Here is a 13,542-nt window from a genome sequence, read left to right as displayed (position 1 = left end):
ATTTACCCAGGAGGAATTATTCTCAGGTTTGGTAACTGATGATGTAATAGAGTTTGCATATTCTTTTAAAGTTTAAAGTATATTGATGTAATTCAAAAAGATGCAGTGATATAAAAATATTAAATGTTAATAAACTGTGTTATGGTCTGTTCTGATGTAATACTGAACAGTCAGATTCCAGAGTGTAACCTGATGTGAAGGACCCGAAGTTTAAGTTTGCTATTTATTCACTGTGAAGATCAGTTACTCCACATATCCATGGTGGCAAAAGGCGGCACGGTGGCACAGTGGTTAGTACTGTTGCCTCACAGCGCCAGAGACCCGGGTTCAATTCCTGCCTCAGGCAACTGACTGTGTGGAGTTTGCACATTCTCCCAATGTCTGCGTGGGTTTCCTCCGGGTGCTCCGGTTTCCTCCCACAGTCCAAAAATGTGCAGGTCAGGTGAATTGGCCATTCTAAATTGCCCATAGTGGTAGCTGAAAGGGTAAATGTAGGGGAATGGGTCTGGGTGGGTAGCTCTTTGGAGGGTCGGTGTGGACCTGTTGGGCCTGTTTCCACACTGTAAGTAATCTAATCCAATTATACAAAACCAATTTGAACTGTCTTATTATAAATATCGGAAAAAAATCAACCCTTTTACCCTTACAACAACCTCAGAGACACTTAAATCTCAGTGAAAGATCATCTGTCTCTACCATAAAAGTGATGATTAGTTAGCTGTACTTGGTTTCATTTTCAGAAAACTTTTGTGCATTCACTTGATGTTACTTTCTTCATTTAGTTAATGTATTTTTCTGAGATCCTTATACAACTTACTGACTTAAACTCATGAGTTCAATTAGCTTGGAGAATACCTTTCATTCTGATACCTCAATAGCCGCCTTGTTTTGGAACTTTTCTCTGATTAGCTTTGAAGGTCTTCAGGACTACTTCTTAGCCCATTCTGCTTGGAGGTTTTTAATAACAGCCCCTCTGTTGTCAGGGACCTCTTCTCCCTGAATGAACATTCACACTGCCTGACTTCTTCTGGATTTGTTTGTCCTAACTATCCCTTTCTTAATTTCTGTTATGGGATTCCTGTTTTTCTCTTTGACTTTAATTTTTCTAATGCACTGAACTGTTCACCTCAAATGTTTAAGAACTTATTTAAGTACATACAAACAAATCTCCACACCCCCCATACCAATCACAGAACAAATTTAAAATTAAATTAAAAACTTTGTCTTCCTTTCCTTAACACAAGATAAAATAAAATTCAACTTCAAGCTACACATCATTCCTCCCCTGTAAAATCTTTGTTGTCAGACCATACTAATGCAGTATGAAGTTTCATCACAACTGCATAAAAGTTAAAATCGCATCAAAAATCAATATAAGACCTTAATAAGGCCACAATTGGAGTATTGTATTCAGATTGTTCTCCGTGCATTAGGAAGGGGATTGGGATTGCAGAGAGAGGTTGAAACATAGCTTTTCTGTAATAGCATCGAGTGAAAAAACACAAATACAAAAACTTGGGTATATTTTCATTTGTAGGATATTAAGGGATGATTTGAAAAGATATAATTTGATAATTGGTCCATCATCAACAAGGATACTGGTAGAGTAAGGGGCAATGAGGGACGAATGTTCCGAAATTCCTTTCAGAATTATGTGCCTAGTTCAACAAAAATAATACACCAACATACCCAGTTCTTAGAAATGAGATGGATCAAGTATATTAAATGTCAGTGGTGGGACATTTAGGAGACAGTGATCATTGGATTGTAAGGTTTATAATGATGTTGCGAAATTATAATGGTCAATCCATAGTAAGAAAAATCAATTGGCAGAGTGAACTTCAACAGGACAAGAATGAAGGTGGGCAGGATAGACTGAGAAGAAAGATTGACGTGAAAGGCTGTAGTTGAGCAATGAGCTACCTTCAAAGAGATAGTCCAGGTATTACATATTTCCTGAAAAGGGATAGTTAGGACAAACAAATCCAGAGCTCCTTGGATGATAAAGGAGATAGAAATAAGATAAAGAAGGCAAATTGTGTATATGATGGGTGTATATAATTAAAAACCAAAAGAAATTCAGAAGATTCAGAGTGGAGATGATAAAATGTATAAGGGACGTAAACAAGAATTATGAGTAAAGACTGTTTAATCAACATAAAGGGAAATTCCAAAGTCTTCGACAGGTGTATAAATAGTAAAAGAGTGGTAAAAGCAGGAGGAGCTCCAATTAAGGGCCAAAAAGGGAAATTTACTCATCGAAGCAAGAAGCGTGGCCAAGCTGTTAAATGAATACTTCAGCATCTACTGCCTTGATAATGCTGAATGCATACAGATCATGATGACAGAGGACGAATCTCTGTCACTAGAAGGATGATATACCAGTGCTGTGCAATCACCTACCTGCCATTTATGAGTGTGAAGCTATATGAAAGATTATTTGAACTAATTTGAAAGAGGTTATTTTAGGGGAGGTGGCTTCAGTGTTAGAAACAACTACAGATATGATAACTGTATGGTGTACCTCAGAAAATTAACATGCAGAACAGTACTGAGTTGTCACTGGGTTCATTGTTAAAACTGGTACTCCTTCCAACATCAAACAGGACAATGCAAAACTTAAATACACAACCTCCCTATGTGGAGATGTATGTATCTGTGGTTGATTGGCTGGGTTGTCACCAAGACAACAAATGACAGCCATTGGCTTGGCATTCCCAAACTAGGAAGGAGCTGAAACATTCAGTGTTTCTGTCTTGACTGCTACCATGTGGTCTTTTCTCAGAAGTCCACAAATATGAGGGCAGGATCAGATTTGACTGTGATGTTTCTGCGGTCAAAGAGCCTGCTGAAACTTAGCCTCCTGTTCAAAGAGGAGGTAAACATAATATTTCATTATAAGATAAATAGTGGAATTTTACTAATTGCATAGAGAGTCCAACATGTATCATAATAAAAGATCCAGTGGTCAATTTGCAGGCTTGACTGGTATTGGATTAATTCTGCTGACTTCATGCTCATAAAGAAATGAGCAATCTTAAGGTTCAGTCTCGTGACCATGGAAGTGCTACATTGCCTGACTCCTCTTCAGATTCACTTTGGAACCGTACCTGCCTGACTGAGTTAAATTGGCAGCTTGCAATCATAGAATCAAATCTGATTAAATCAATGCCTCCAGCAGAAAGGAGAAAATGAAAGGGAAGGGGCAGGGTGGGAAGTGAAACTACAAATAAAGGACATTCCTGTGAGGAAATTGCATTCAAAGCAGGGGTGGCTGCTTTTCATTTTAAATTATTCCTTCAGAAAACAAGCAGCTTATGTGGAACTGTGTAGTCTACAATTTTTAATGTAGCAGTTGTATAAATAAAAAGTGTTTTGGTGATAATCATCAGGAGTGTTGATATAATATGCTTTTATATTCTGTAAAACAATATCATTGAATTATGATCAAATAAATAGGAACTGTTTTAATTCAGGTTTGATTTGGAATATCAATAACTCCTTTGGGTTGGTTGAACTGGGATCTCTCTGGATTAGTTTAACCATGGCCCTGCTGGATTCTTTTAAAGAGACATTTCAGTTGCATGATTAACCTGTTTACTGTCACAGGCAGCTTAAGCTTTCAACAACAATTTGCAAAAGAGCAATTTGTCCTTGGTTCATTTCTGTCTAAAGAGATGTTCAATGCATCTGTAAACAGAATTATTTTACTATTTGCTTTTGTGGAATTTTGCCAATTGAAATGAGCAGGGGTTAAAGCTTTGTAACAGAAGAGTCAGTGGTCAGATCAATTAGCAGATGAAAGGAGGCTTAATTGGCATTGGCCTTCTTTGGGTTTTTGCTGTCTCCATGCTCATAAAGAAATTAGTGACCTAAAGCTTCAGTGTCATGACCATGTAAGTGCTACATTTCCTAACTCCGCTCATTTGACAATCCACTGAGCCAGACTTCCACTGCAACTTTCGAGAATACCCAGTGGAGTGACTCCAACACAAAGAAAATATAAAAGTTCTTGACTTGGCTTTTTCTATGCTTACTTACACTTACACTTACAAGCAAGTATCAGGGGGATAATAAGCTTTGTGTGCGGAAATCCATTTGAAAGCTAGGGTTAGTTCAGAGTGTTATTAAAAAGCAGAAGCAGACACCTTGGGGAGGAACGGCCTGATCCTGTGTGCATTCTGCAGAATGTCTACCCAGCTGTAAAGTGTGCTTATGGCAGTTCTGAAAGGAAGGAACAAAATGAACATGATAGCAATTGCTTCCAAAGATCCAAATGTTGAAAAAAAATTGATTGCAGAGTAGCTGAGGGTAATTAAGAAAAAAACAGGCTTCCTTTTGATTTAAGACATGCCTTTAACTTACATTATTTTGTTTACTTTAGCTTGATGTGATTTGGATGAATTCAGGCAATTGTGGACCTCATCAATTTATAAGCCAAATTTGTGAAATGCAGAGTATGCTCAAGCTCAAGTGGTAAGCTTCAAGCGTTCAATGCAATGTGAGTTGGTGCCTGATTCTCTTTAGTACAATGGGTATTAGTTATCGTGTTACCTCTTTCACTCCACTAACTCCCTTGTAGGACAGTTCATATTTTGTTACATCGATTTGGAATATCCAATTCAAGAGCAAACTACATGGTAAATAGAAAAGTCCTGGGGAAAGTTGATGTACAGAGAGATCTGGGTGTTCAGGTCCATTGTTCCCTGAAGGTGGCAACGCAGGTCAATACTGGGCAAGAAGGCATACGGCACGCTTTCCTTCATCGGACAGGGTATTGAGTACAAGAATTGGCTGGTCACGTTACAGTAGTTTTTGTAACACTTCAGGACTTTGGTTCAGCCACATTTGGTATACTGTGTACAGTTCTGGTCGCCGCATTACCAAAAGGATGTGGATGCTTTGGAGAGGGTGCAGAGGAGGTTCACCAGGATGTTGCCTGGTATGGAGAGTGCCAGCTATGAAGAGAGGTTGAGTGGATCAGGATTATTTTCATGAGAAAGATGGAGGTTGAGGGGGGACCTGATTGAGATCTACAAAATCATGAGAGGTATAGACAGGGTGGGGGACTCAATTACTAAACGTCATGAGTTCAAAGTGAGAGGGGAAAAGTTTAGGGGAGATATGTGTGGAAAGTTCATTATGCGAAGAACGGTGGGTGCCTGGAATGTATTGCCAGCATGATAGCATCATTTAAGATGTATCTAGACAGATACATAAATGGGCAGGGAGCAGAGGGATACAGACCCTTAGAAAATAGGCAACAGTTTTAGATAGAGGATGTGGATCTGAGCAGGCTTGGAGGGCTGAAGAGCCTGTTCCTGTGCTGTAATTTTCTCTGTGGTTGTGCTTTTGATAGTCAGCTATTTTCAATCATTTAGCAAAAATCAAACTGCAGTTCAAAATTGGCCCAAAGGATTTAAAAAACTAGTAAAACTAGTGAATGAGATATATTAGTCTGACTTGTGGAGGTCCAATAAGACCAGTATGCTCATTTCAAGGTTTTTCTTTGCTGTTTTTTCTCCCGTGGGTGGGAGTGGTAGAGAGAAATGGGGAGAAGGGTTTAAGCTGAACTAGCATATGCAAACATGTTTCCCATTTCACAGCCAACAGTATCAGGGTTCTCAGTCACGTTCAGCTCATCTCCTGCACTTTGACCTCACCCCTTCCCCTCCATCCCAGAATAAGAGTAGACCATAACACGCAAGGGTGGAGGTAGGCCAGTTGGCCCATGAAATCCATTCTGCCATTCAATAAATTCTTGGCTGATCTAATGATCCTCAACTCCACTTTCCTGCATTTTTCCCATAACCCTTAATTCCCTTACTGATTTTTTTTTAAAAACTCTTCTATCTCAGCCTTGAATATTCTTAATGATCTAGCCTTGATAGCTCTCTACAGTAAAGCATTCCACACATTCACTACTCTGAGAGAGGAAATTTCTCTTATCTCTGTCTTAAATGACCAAGTACATATTCTGAGATAATGCCGAAGAGTGTGCTGCTGGTTCTGAGATAATGCAGTCTGGTTCTGGACATGACACAAAGCTGGGTGGGAGAGTGAGCAGTGAGGAGGATACAGAGATGCTTCAGTGTGATTTGGACAAGTTGAGTAAGTCGGCAAATATGTGACAGATGAAGTAGAATGGGGATAAATGTAAGATGTAAAGAAGGTATATGGCATGTTTGCCTTTATTGGTCGGGGAATTGGGTACAAGAGTCAGGATGTCATGTTACAGCTTTACAAGACTTTGGTTAGGCACACTTAGCGTATTGTGTTCAATTCTGGTCTCCATTAGGGGAAGGATGTGGAGAGGGCGCAGAACTAGGGCCCACACCGTGTGGGCGGCACGGTGGCTTAGTGGGTGGCATGGCGGCACAGTGGTTAGCACTGCTGCCTCACAGCGCCAGAGACCCGGGTTCAGTTCCCGCCTCAGGTGACTGACTGCGTGGAGTTTGTACATTCTCCCCGTGTCTGCGTGGGTTTCCTCCGGGTGCTCTGGTTTCCTCCCAAAGTCCAAACATGTGGAGGTTAGGTGAATTGGCTATGCTAAATTGCCCGTAGTGTTAGGTGCAGGGGTAACTGTAGGGGAATGGGTCTGGGTGGGTGCGCTTCGGCGGGTCGGTGTGGACTCGTTGGGCCGAAGGGCCTGTTTCCACACTGTAATGTAATGTAATGTAATCTAATCTAATCTAGGATGCTGCTTGGTTTAGAGGGTATGAGTTATAAGGAGAGGCTGGAAAAACTCAGGTTGGATTCTCTGGAGTGGCAGAAGCCCAGGGGAGACTTAATAGAAGTCTATAAAATTATGAGATGCATAGATCGGGTTGATGGCCAGAATTTTTTTCCCCAGAGTTGAAATGTCTACTACTAGGTGGCATGCATTTAAGGTGAGAGGGGGAAAGTTTGAAGGTCTGTGAGCAGCAAGTGTTTTACACAGACAGTCTGGAACATGCTGCCGGAGGTGGGGGGGGGGGGGGGGGGGGGTGTGGGGGCTGGTGTGGAAGCAGATATGATGGAGTTTAAGGGACTTTTAGATAAATACATGAATATGCAAGGAAGGGAGGGATATGGGCCAAGGGCAGGCAGGAGGGAATAGTTAAGCTTGGCATCATGTTCGGGCACGACGTGCTGTACTGTTCAATGTTCTACGTTCTACTATTTACCTTGGCAGCAAAGGCAGGGAGATAGATTATTATCTGAGTGGTGATAGATTGGTAAAGAGGGGTGTGTGATGAAATCTGGGTGTTCTTGTATACCAGTCTCTGAAAATAAGCAGCCAGCTGCAGCAGGTGGTGAAGGGGCAAATAGTATGTTGGTCTTGATAGAGAGAGAATTCAAGGACAGGCGCAGGGATGGTTTGCTACAATTGTGCATTACACCTGAGCATTGTGTACAGTCTGCTGATCTGAGGAAGGATATTATATCTATGGAGAGAGAGTGCAGCAAAGGTTTGCTGGACTGACTCCCAGAATGGCAAGACTGATGTAAGAAGTGAGACTGGTTTGTTTAGGAATATATTTATTAGAGTTTAGATGAGGGAGGGTGGGTATCTGAAATCTGTAAAATCCTAACAGGACTAGATAGGGTAAATGCAGGAAGGATGAGCAGGGCACTCCAGAACAATGGGCACAGTATGAAGATAAGGGATTAACCATTTAGGGCAGAGATGAGGAAAAATTTCTACACCCAGAGAGTGTTGTGCCTATGGAATTCTCTGCCACAGATAACTGTTCTGACCAGAAATATTTTCAAAAAGGAGTTATATATAGTTCTTCAGGCAGAAGGGATCAAAATATACGGGCAGAAAGTAGGAATAGGGTACTGAGTGGAATGGTCCACTCAGCCCCTCAATAAGCATATTGAGGGGCTGAATGGCCTACTCCTTCTATTTCTGTGTTTCTGGACTCTTATACAAGGGAAACAAACTCTAAGCATCTAGCCTGTTCAGCTCCCTAAGAAACGTAAGGTTCCCCTTGTCCTCACATTTCACCGCAATAACCTCCGCATTCAAAGGGTCATCCTTCACTAATTCTATATCCTCCAGCACAAAACACATCCTCCCCTCCACTCACTTATCACAATTCCCCAGGACTCTTCCATCCATGATATCAGTTATAAGGGAGGTTGGATAAGCTGGGACTTTTTCACTGGAATGTCGGAGATTGAGGGGTGACCGTATAGAGGTTTATAAAATCATGAGGGGCATAGTTAAGGTGAATAGCAAAGTCTTTTTCCCTTGGGTTGAGGAGTTCAAAACTAGATGGTATAATTTTACAGTGAGAGGAGAAAGATTTAAAAAGGATCCAAGGGGCAACATTTTCACATAGAGGATGGTTTGTATGTGGAATGAACTTCCAGAGGACATGGTGGAGGCAGGTACAATTACAATATTTAAAAGACGTTTGGACAGGTACATGAGTAGGAGAGGTTTAGTGGTTAATAGGCCAAGTGCTGACAAATGGGACTGGTTTAGATTCCTGAAGAAGGGCCTGTGCCCGAAACGTCGAATCTCCTGTTCCCTGGATGCTGCCTGACCTGCTGTGCTGTTCCAGCAATAAAGTTTCAACTTTGATCTCCAGCATCTGCAGACCTCACTTTCTCCTGGTTTAGATTGGGAAAGTTGGCTGGCACGGACAAGTTGAACAGAAGGCTCTGTTCCTGTGTCATGTGACTCTATGATTCGATATACCGAAACCTGTTTCCTCTCAATTGCATTAAACATAGAATGATACAGCACACAAGGAGTCTGTTCAGTCCATCATGTCTGCTGCAGCTCTTTGCTAAAGCTTTCCAATTAATCTGATGTCACTGTTCTTTCCACTGAGCTCTGTAAATCTAGTTTCCTTTTGGATTTGATCAAACTGAACATTGCAAATCTGCTTGTGGTTCGAAATTTCTGCCTCAAACCTTATGTTCAGGATGCACTTTATTTGTCCTGTGTTGAGCCCAAGTATCTTAACTTTCTTGGATCCTCCCTTTGTCAGCACTTCATACGGAGAGGCACCATGGTAACAAAAATGATAAGCTGAGCATGTTTGTGGTCATGTCTGCTTTCCCATGCCCTGTAGTTTTAGCCTGAATTTCCATCTCGAGATCCTTCCTTGTTGATTCAATTATTCCACTCCAATACAAATGGAAAATCCTGGAAATACACAGTGGAAAAAGCACTATATGTAGTGAGGACCTTTGGTAGAACTCAAGGAAGTTGGATGTTTAATAATTTTCAAGCAAGTATACAGGAAAGGGAAGAGAGGGGAACGCAAGAGAAGGTCATCAATTAGCGTGCAGGAATGATGCAATGACCAAAGGGATGATGGTGCAAGGTAAAACCTGTTGGTTTACTCAAGTAAAGTAGGTATTCCTTGGTATTATGGAACTTGAATTGTGTTGAAAAGAGTGTCATGTTGTTCAATCTTTTTATTTTGCACTAATCAGGACAAATGCAAAAATAGAATGCCAAATTTTAAACAATCACTATTCATCCTCGAGAAGAAAAGGGAGCTGGGTTGCTTGGAAAGGTGACTGTGTCTGAAATATTGCCATGGGCAAAAACTCCCCAACTCCCAAGAAATTCAAAGAAGATCCAAGGCTTCTGTGATCCTTGGATCCAAGATGAGGTCTACTGTGTATTGACGTGTACTGACAGAATAAAAACAGAAATTGTGCAGAAAAAAAAAGTTTATCTAACCCAGTAAGCTTATTCCAATGTTTTCTGCTTTTATTTCAGATTTCCAGCATCTGTGATATTTCACTTTGCCTGTGGGGTGTTTGTGAGCATCTTTATGATAACCTGCTCCATCTTTTCACCAGGAACTGAAAGTTTTATCTTTACTGATATCATGGGGTATCTTTGGGATATTTTCAGTGATGAGAATAACCCTCAATGAACAACTGAAAAGAAAGTGGAGAAATTTAGTCAGCAGTAAGGAATCTTTTCAATTTGTCTCTTCATACACAATGAGGCCCTAGTCAATTTGGTTCTCTGTTCATGTCTGTTGACTACCTTGTTGCTATTGTTGAGAGCCATCAATGCTAGATGCAGCAGATTGCTATCTGAGCTGTTCGTAGATGCCAGAAAGGAAAGATGCCTGAAAATGTTCAATATCCAGTTTATACATAGCTCTGGGATTGAACTGGTTTGATGTTTACCATGCAATAATTTTCCTTTCACCTCAATGGGCATAAGTGGAGGGGGGGGGGGGGTCCTTACTTGAATGTTTGATCTGAAAGACAGTACTTACAACAAAATTGCAGTGCTCCAGCTGGCTCTAGAGTTTCATTCCACCTTATGCAATCGGTGCTGATTATAGAGCCTTAATGTCTCAGGAATGGACAACATTATGCATGGTGTAGTCACCTTCTTTAACATAAGAACATAAGAAATAGGAGCAGGAAAACGCCATCTGGCCTGTCGAGCCTGCTCACCATTCAGTAAGTTCAAGGCTTATCTTGTCATAGTCTCAGCTCCACTGACCCACCTGTTCACCATAGCCCTTAATTCCTTTCCTGTTCAAAACTCGATGTACGTTTGCCTTAAAAACATTCAATCAAATAGCCTCAACTGCTTTACTGGGGCAGGGAATTCCACAGATTCACAACCCTTTGGTGAAGATATTCCTCCCCAACTCAGTCCTCAATCTGCTCCCCCCTATTTTGTGGTCTTTGTCACATTTGTGGATTTTGTGGATATAATTCAGAAGTATAATTACTTTATTGATTGCTGGAGGCTCTGCAAAGATTAATTTTAGGAGAACTAAGAAATGTCTCTTCTAACAGCTGATATTCAATTGTAAAATATAGACTTTTAATCTTTAATTCCATCAACTGATCTAATATTTATTTGGAAGAAAACAACTTTAAATGGCCTCAGATTCTGTTTTAAAATAGTCGCAATGGTAACTTGACTTACCAGAGAGACCAAGTTTCTGATGTGGATTAACAGTCAACATGTCAGGGCACTTCCACTGTAGAATTTCACCCTTGCTATTGTTTAAACTATCTGAAAAAGAATAAGAATAATAAGAAAGAGCTAATGTATCTGCACTAACAGCTTGAGACAAAGAAAATCTAACAAGCCCATTATGCAAAAGGGTGCTGAAGACACCCCTATTTGTTTCAATGGCATCTTGACAATGGGAGACCAAGCCCTTCTTTGTTGGCGTGAATTGTCTAATTGTGTGACAATATGGTTAATTACCACATAACAAAGTCTCCTTTGTGAAAAGTTATGATGATATGTTTGTATATTGATTCAGAAGTGAAAGTCACCATTGTACCTAGGACCACTGGCTACTCTTGTCATCAGAGATGGAGATGTGTTGCTGGAAAAGCGCAGCAGGTCAGGCAGCATCCAAGGAGCAGGAGAATCAATGTTTTGGGCATGAGCCCTTCTGCTCCTTGGATGCTGCCTGACCTGCTGCGCTTTTCCAGCAACACATTTTCAGCTCTGATCTCCAGCATCTGAGTCCTCACTTTCTCCCATCAGAGATGGAGAGACAACTAGTCGTCAATTTAACCTGAGGGTTACTATGCCGCAGGGGAGGGGGTGATGTTGAGAAGGCAGGACCTTCATGGTAACTTCAACTAGTATGGGAATTGAACCCACGCAGTTGGTGTGAGTCTGCATCAGAGATCAGCTGTTCAGCCAACTGAGCTAGCCAGCCCCAATTGTAGAAGGAAGTAACAGCAAAAAGGTCTGCAGAATGGGAGTGAGAGGGACCCTATCTCTTTTACAAGTTGGAATACATCACAAAGACTAGCAAATTAAAAATAGAAGGCACTTCCATTGCACCCACTCTGGAAAAGGGCAGGTTGGAATTTAAAGGAAACTGCATCCTGAAAGTTAAGTAAATTGCATTGTTACAATCCCACTGGAGCTGTAAGATCACCAAAGAAACATTGGGATGTATAAAATTCTTGTTGCTCATGAACGTGGAACTTGGAATGTTTTCTTTTTGATAAGTATGCTTTTTTAGTAAGTTTCTACTTTTCCTTGAGTGAATCCTACTTCGAAGACTCAAGATCAATAAACTTACTTCTTCATATGGCTTTACCAGTGATAAAGTCTACAGTGAATTAAGAAGTCATATCTTTCAAAGTTTGGAATATTGTGTCCAGTTCTTTACGCCCAGTTATAGGAAGGATATTATTGAGCTGGAGAAGGTTCAGAAGAGATTTGCCAGGATGTTGCCAACTATGAAAGGTTTAAGTTATAAAGAAAGGCTGGATAGACTGGGGCTCTTTTCACTGGAGTTTGAGATATGACTTTATAGAAGTTGATAAAATAATGAGTTGTCTTTTCCCTAGGATGGAAGATTTCAAGACTAAGGGGCACATTTTCAAGGTGAGAAGAGAGAGAGATTTTAAAAATGTGAGAGGGGCAAAGTTTTTACATGGAGGGTGGTTCCTGTGTAGAATGAACGTCCAGAGGATGTGTAGGTACAATTACAATGTTTAAAAGACATTTGGAGAAGTACATGAATAGGAAAGGTATGGGCCAGGAGCAGGCAGGTGGGACTACTTTAGTTTGGGATTATGTTTGGCATGGTCTGGTTGGACTGAAGGGTCTGTTCTCATGCATTATGACTCTATTAGCCCAGTTAGCTGGGTGGCTGCGTTGTGATGTAGGGTGATGCCAACAACGTGAGTTCAATTCCCACATTTACCAAGAAGGACTCTCCTCCTCAACCTTTCCCCTTACCTGAGGTGTGATGACCCTCAGGTTAAACCACCACTAGTCATCTTTCCCTAATGAAACAGCAGCTCTGTGGTCTGTTGAAACTATTAAAAAATATAACTTTAGTGATAGTCAGCTGTTGGATAAATGTCCTTTTTTCTGTTGTTCATATATTTTACTTTCCATTATTATTGTAAAATATTTACAATGAAATTTGTATACCCGTTGTATTTACATCAAATGAAATGCATTTTAAATTGTTCTTTCCTTTGAGTTTTAGTGAACAAGAATTCTTGCTTTCTTCTTGATTTATCTTGTATGGTTTTTCTGGTTGGCCTGTATTATTACTAAGTCTGAATCTGGAATATTGGGTTGCTATTGGTGGTGATACATTTATCTTTCACTTTCCTCAGACTGCTGTTCCTATGAAAAATGTAGTCAAGATAAGCTTTAGGTAGCTACCTTGCTATGGTTGGAACAAACCCGTCCCCAGTGGATCCAGTCTACTTTGGGGGGATGCTCATTCTAAACTGCACACATGTTTGTATCTCTGAGCAAAGTTCCTGTTTTCCCCTTTCCTCACGCTGATCCTGGTTTTTGAAGCATTTCCTGCCTGTCCTTACAACTAAGGTCATTGCTCTTAGAATATTATTCATCTGGGCTTTCCCAAGGCTAGCACTGTCCTCATTTGTCTCATCTGTTAAATTGCTTTGTGTGACAATTGGCAAACCAAAATTGACTAGGAGAAAGTGAGGACTGCAGATGCTGGAGATCAGAGCTGAAAATGTGTTGCTGGAAAAGTGCAGCAGGCCTCATTCCTGAAGAAGGGCTCAAGCCCGAAACGTCGATTCTCCTGCTCCTTG

At 40.8% G+C, this 13,542-nt stretch overlaps 1 long non-coding RNA gene across 4 annotated transcripts in view; it reads right to left on the bottom strand.

Annotated features, from left to right (window-relative positions):
- Positions 1-13,542, bottom strand: part of LOC122562731 (uncharacterized) — a 139,738-nt gene that overhangs the window by 29,082 nt on the left and 97,114 nt on the right. For 3 of the 4 annotated variants that reach the window (XR_015761307.1, XR_015761309.1, XR_015761306.1), the window contains exon 6: positions 10,913-11,002. This is a non-coding gene — a long non-coding RNA (uncharacterized LOC122562731). Of the gene's footprint in view, positions 1-9,681; positions 9,895-10,912; positions 11,003-13,542 lie in introns of those variants that run through there. The other variant, XR_015761308.1, reaches the window with a different exon arrangement.

This window comes from Chiloscyllium plagiosum, unplaced genomic scaffold, assembly GCF_037043375.1.
Source record: "Chiloscyllium plagiosum isolate Xiang-an unplaced genomic scaffold, Cpla_swu_hap1 HiC_scaffold_24, whole genome shotgun sequence".
NCBI classification, from domain to species: domain Eukaryota; kingdom Metazoa; phylum Chordata; class Chondrichthyes; order Orectolobiformes; family Hemiscylliidae; genus Chiloscyllium; species Chiloscyllium plagiosum.
The sequence above is the reverse complement of the archived record's forward strand: the minus strand, read 5'-3'. Positions and strand labels throughout refer to the sequence as shown.